This window comes from Carcharhinus amblyrhynchos, unplaced genomic scaffold (assembly GCF_965287045.1).
Source record: "Carcharhinus amblyrhynchos unplaced genomic scaffold, sCarAmb.v2.hapA scaffold_553, whole genome shotgun sequence".
In the NCBI taxonomy this organism is placed as follows: Eukaryota; Metazoa; Chordata; class Chondrichthyes; order Carcharhiniformes; family Carcharhinidae; genus Carcharhinus; species Carcharhinus amblyrhynchos.
Window position 1 is genome coordinate 6,709 of NW_027650293.1, and position 6,708 is coordinate 13,416.

A 6,708-nucleotide genomic window follows, 5' to 3' on the forward strand; every position below is an offset into this window, starting at 1 on the left:
CCTTCCACAGTCCAAAGATGTGCAGACCAGGTGGAGTCTGAGACACAGCAGAAGCAGGGTAAAGATTTGAAAATGGAGGACTTCTAACAGACTTTTAAGAGACAGGGTTTAAAAATGTAAAGATTACAAAACCAGACAGAGTGATGAGGCCTCACACCTTCAATGTTGATCTTCTCTCAGAATCAGAGAGATTGTGGGTTCAGCACAGAGCCTAAAATACTAGGCCCTTAGCATCGAGACACAGAGACAGAGACAGATATAGAGAAATGCAAAGACACAAACACACACAGATACCCAGAGAGGTATTGACACAGAGACAGAGAGAGAAACACAGAGAAAGATACACAGAGATACAGAGAGAGACACAAATAGAGAGAAATACAGAGACAGAGAGACACACACAGATAAACAGAGAGATATATACAGAGAGACAGGGAGAGACACAAATAGTGAGAAATACAGAGACAGAGAGGCACACAGATAAACAGAGAGATATATACAGAGAGACAGGGAGAGACACAAATAGTGAGAAATACAGAGACAGAGAGGCACACAGATAAACAGAGAGATATATACAGAGAGACAGAGAGAGACACAAATAGAGAGAAATACAGAGACAGAGGGAGAGACACACAGATACACAGAGATATATACAGAGACAGAGAGAGACACAAATAGAGAGAAATACAGAGACAGAGAGAGACACACAGATAAACAGTGATATACTGAGACAGAGAGAGACACAAATAGAGAGAAATACAGAGACAGAGAGAGACACACAGATAAACAGAGATATACAGACAGAGAGAGATACAGATAAATAGAGGCAGAGAGATGTACAAAACCACAAAGATATAGATAGAGAGACACACACATAAATACACTAATCAAGAAATACAAAAAGAGAGACAGAATTAGGCAAAGTCAGGTCTAGTTTTGCATTCAATGTATATTTAAAAATTCAGAGAGTATTTTACAGGGAAATTGATTTTAAAGTTAACAAAAGTACATATATCCTTTTCAGCTTCACACTGCGATCAGAACCCATGTGATCTGAGCTGCCCGGTATCTGTACAACTGTAACAGAGACCAGAAAGAGAAAAAAACAGCTCAACATCACGGGAAATGAACAATTGTAAATAAGGAACAAGAAAAGTTCTTTATTTATACATGAAACTTAAACTCCAAGAAAACTATTAACTACAATTACATTACAACAAAAATCACCGTATACATTTCACACTGAAAACTGCAATCCTGTCCACGATTGTCTCAGTTCCAGATTCAGAATGATAAACAGAGACAATTTGACTGTTACAGTCACCGAGAGCAGATATTGTGTTTGTGTCACTCAGAGATCTTCATAATCAGCTGAGGGAAATCTACAGCGTCCAAAATTCAACCCATCACTTGATCTGTAAAAGAGAGATACACCAATCAAGTAGATAAGGTTGTTAAGAAGGCATAGGGTGTCTTGGCGTTTATTGGTAGGGGGATTGAATTTAGGAGTCGTAGCGTTATGTTGCAACTGTACACAACTCTGGTGCGGCCGCACTTGGAGTATTGTGTGCAGTTCTGGTCCCCACATTACAAGAAGGATGTGGAGGCTTTGGAGAGGGTGCAGAGGAGGTTTACCAGGATGTTGCCTGGTATGGAGGGGAGATCCTATGAGGAGAGCCTGAGGGATTTGGGGTTGTTTTTGCTGGAAAGAAGGCGGCTAAGAGGGGATCTTATTGAAACATATAAGATGATTAGAGGTTTAGATAGGGTGGATAGTGATAGCCTTTTTCCTCTGATGGAAAAATCTAACACGAGGGGGCATGGCTTTAAACTAAGGGGGGGTAGTTATAGGACAGATGTCAGGGGTAGGTTCTTTACCCAGAGGGTGGTGAGGGATTGGAATGCCCTGCCTGCTGCAGTCGTAAATGCGCCTAGTTTGGGGGCGTTTAAGAGGTCTGTGGACAGGTTTATGGACGAAAAGGGATTGGTTTAGGTTAGTGGGTCATTGTTGTTGTTTTTTTTTAACTGGTCGGCGCAACATCGTGGGCCGAAGGGCCTGTTCTGCGCTGTAATGTTCTATGTTCTATGTTCAATGATCAGATATTTATGATGTGGGACATTAGAGTTTTTAATTGGTAAAACATTGAGAGATTTTTCAAATCCCTTCTGTCAGTTTAATAACCCAGTCTGACAGCAGTTCCATTTCACACTCTCTGCTCAGTCCTGTGTTGGGGGGGGGTTTAGTGTGGGATCAGTGTTTGCTTTTCTCAAACTGCAGTGAGATCCCCAACAAGGCTAACAGACGTTTAAAAACTTAAACATTACAAAACTAAACCAGACAGAGAGTGATTGGGCCTCCTGCCTTCAATACAGCGATCTTCGCTCCGGAGATTGTGGGTTCAGCTCAGAGCTGAAAATACTAGGCCCTTAGCATCAAAACACACAGACACACAGAGAGAAACACAGAGAGACAGAGACACAGAGACAAGAGATACACAGAGAGAAAAACACAGGGAGACAGACGCAGAGGAACACAGAGACACACAGAGAGAAAAACACAGAGAGACAGAGACACAGAGAAACACAGAGACAAGAGACACGCAGAGAGATAGAAACCAAGAGAGACACGGATACACAGATATGGATACAGAGAAATAGAGAGATAGAGAGGCAGAGCGATAGAGACAGAGAGACACAGATACATAGAGATAGAGAGTCATAGATACAGAGAAATACAGAGACACAGAGAGACACACAGATACAGACAAGGAAACAGAAAGAGACACAGATACTGAGAAATAGAGAGACACTGGGAGACACACAGATACAGACAAGGAAACAGAAAGAGACACAGATACTGAGAAATAGAGAGACAGAGAGATACACAGATACAGACAAGGAAACAGAAAGAGATACAGATACAGAGAAATACAGAGACACAGAGAGGTACACAGATACAGACAAGGAAACACAAAGAGACACAGATACAGAAAAATAGAGAGACACAGAGAGACACGCAGATACAGACAAGGAAATTGAAGATCCTCAGTGATGGACAGGTTAAAGAGTGAGAAACTCTTCCCTCTCAAGAGATGGTGATGAACTAGAGGGCCCAGATTGGAAATGATGGGGAAGTGAAATGTGGAAAATCACTTCACCGAGAGGGTGTTTGGAATCTGGAACAATCTTCCTGAAAGCCTGTTCCAATATTCAATAAGATCCTGGCTGATCTGTGATCGAAACTCTCTTTCTCTTTACCCCTTTGGACTAAGGGAAATCTATCAAACCCCAGATTGAAAATAATAACAGGTGTCTGAGCATCAATAGCCATTTGCAGAAGATTGTTTCAAACTAACCCCACACCACATCTGGCAATGTTTTCATTCCTACAATTCTCAAATTCCAAACTGAGGCTAACCCCCAAATATTCCCAAATCCTGGAATCCCCAACCAGCAGAAAAAAACTTGTTCTTTATCAGCCTCTCCCTTTCCCTCATTGTTTTCAATGTTTGATTCAATCAGCCCCCAACTTCAATTCCAGCGGTTAGGAATAATGTTTAATCTGCACCCTTCCTCAAATGTTCCCAACACAAATCCTGGAATGGGCTAAATCCAGAGTCAAATTCCCTCTGCTCTGTCCAAGGAATGTTTCAGCACAGATTTTTATTTTAAAAAAACAGGAATCAAATAGTTCAGCATCCCAGTGTGGCCTGGGGTTTACTTCACATTCAAACATGAAGTTGAAGCTTGGAATACTGTCTGTGGCAGCGTTTGTGGATTCAGTTGTTCTCCTGCTTTTTCACTTGCCTGAAGGCTTTGAATTGTAGACATTGTTTAATCATTCCTGTCTCTCAGCACATGGAACTGGGGAATCTTCAAAGCCGACAGTCTCATGTAATTAACATCAAACTGCATCTTTATTCACCCATCGATTTCCTATCTCTGAATAGATCCCACACATTTCCAGAATGCAGGAAGCTCTCAATGGAAACTGCTTCCAATGATTCCCCAATACAATTGTTCACACTTGCCTGGAAACTACATCCCACTGACATTCCCCAAAGCAGCCACAGAAAAGGGCCTGGTTATTTTAAACATTGAACCTGAACTCACTGAGTTTACAATTCACTCACATTGTACAGAAATGTGGATCCTGTTTTGATGAGAGTGATCAGATTAACTCTGGAACATGAAGGCAGCCTCCGCACTGAGATGAACCACATTTCCAACAATTCCACTATATCAGAGACATTGCTGTGTGTATTGTGTGAATCCAGCTGTGAAATATCGGGACATTTGGAGCTTCCACGGTTCCTGTCTTTTCATCATTTATTAAAGTATGTTGTTCTATCCCTTTTCAATCTAAGTTGTGTCAATTTACATTTCCCTGCTCTGAGACATCACCACCAGTTTTGTCCATTTACTAAACATGAAAAACTCTTTGCAATTTGATATTTCCAGCTACACTGCTTACAATGCTGTCTCATTTTTTGTGTCTATGGCAAACCAGGATGTGAAGCATTCAGTCACATTAACAGGTCAATAAATACATCCAAACTACCTGTATATTTCTCTGTGTGTGTTTACCATGATCTGTTTGAGTGGGGGAGCAGGCTCAATGGGGCATTTGGCCTGAAACTGCACATAATTGAGATTTAAACACTCATACATGCTGACATACACACACACACATGCACAGACACACACTTATTGACAGAGACAGATGCACACACACACACACAAACACAGATGCATAAACACACACACTCATTGACACAGACAGATGCACACACACACACACATTGACACAGAGACAGATACACACACACACACACACACACACACACACACACACACACACACACACACACATTGACACAGAGGCAGATACACACACACACTCATTGACACAGACAGATGCACACACACACTCATTGACACAGAGACAGATACACACACATACACACTCATTGACACAGACAGATGCATGCACACACACATTGACACAGAGACAGATACACACACACACACACACACTCTGACACAGACAGATGCACACACACACTCATTGACACAGAGATAGATACACACACACACACACTCAGTGACACAGACAGATGCATGCACACACACATTGACACAGAGACAGATACACACACACACACACACACACTCTGACACAGACAGATGCACACACACACACACACTCAGTGACACAGACAGATGCACACACACACATTGACACAGAGACAGATGCACACACACATACACACTCTGACGCAGACAGATGCACACACACACACACACACACACTCATTGACACAGAGACAGATGCACACACACATACACACACACAGACACAAACACAGAGGCACTCACATAGAGACAGAGAGACACACACATATTCACAGAGAGACACAGACACAGATACACACTCACACACCCAGACACAGAGAGACAGACATACACACACACTCACACACACACACATTCACTCACAGACACAGAGACACACACACACTCTCAGGCACACAGAAACACATGTTGACATACACACACACATACAGAAACACACAACCACTCACAGACACATAAGCTCACACACAGGGAGACACACAATCTCTCTCACACACACACACACAGGGAGACACACAAGCTCACACACACACACACACACAGAAATACGTGCAGATACTTAGAATCTCCCCCTCACACACACAGAAACATAACCACACCGGCACTCACACACACTCATTCCTATTTCTGTTTTACTCCTCACTGCCCCCAGCTATAACGTATTGGGATCTGAGTTTGAAATGCTGGAACTGATCCTGGAGGAATGAGTGGGCTCTAATAGACACCCAGAGGGTCACTTGTGTGTGAATCATAGAATGGGGACAGCACAGGAGGCCATTCAGCCCGTCAATCCAGGATGGAGAGCCTGCAAGAGCAGTTTGACTATTCCCAGTCCCCGTAACCCTGTCAATATTTTCCCCTCAGCTTCCCATTCAATCTCTTCCTGATGGAATCTCCTTCCCCCTCCGGCTCAGATACAACATTCCAGATCCCAGCATTTCCCCACCACACAATCCCAGATTCCCACAGTGCAGGAGAGACCCCTCGGCCCATCGAGTCTGTACTGACCCGTCAGAACCACCTAACATCCCCACCCAACCCCATTCCCCAGCACTTGGCCCACAGCCCTGAATGTGATGATGGGCCCAGTGATCATCCAGGGACTTTTTAAAGGGTGTGAGACAACTTGCCTCTACCCCCCCCTCCCAGGCAACACATTCCAGACCCTCCCCACCCTCTGGGTAAAACAGTTCTTCCTCACATCCCCCCTCAACCTCCTATCCCTCACCTTGAACCTGTGTCCCCCTCATCACTGACCCTTCAACTAAGGGGATCAGCTGCTCCCGGTCCACACTGTTCATGTCTCTCACGGTTATTACAATCTGTGCCTTGTATCAGTAACCTCTGCCGTAAACCTCTCTCAGCGATTACAATCTGGGCCTTGTATCAGTAATCTCTGCCCTAAACCTCTCTCTGTTATTACAATCTGGGCCTTGTATCAGTAATCTCTGCCCTAACCCTCTCTCAGTGATTACAATCTGGGATAGTATCAGTAATCTCTGCCCTAAACCCCTCTCAGTTATTACAATCTGGGTCTTGTATCAGTAATCTCTGCCCTGAACCTCTCTCAGT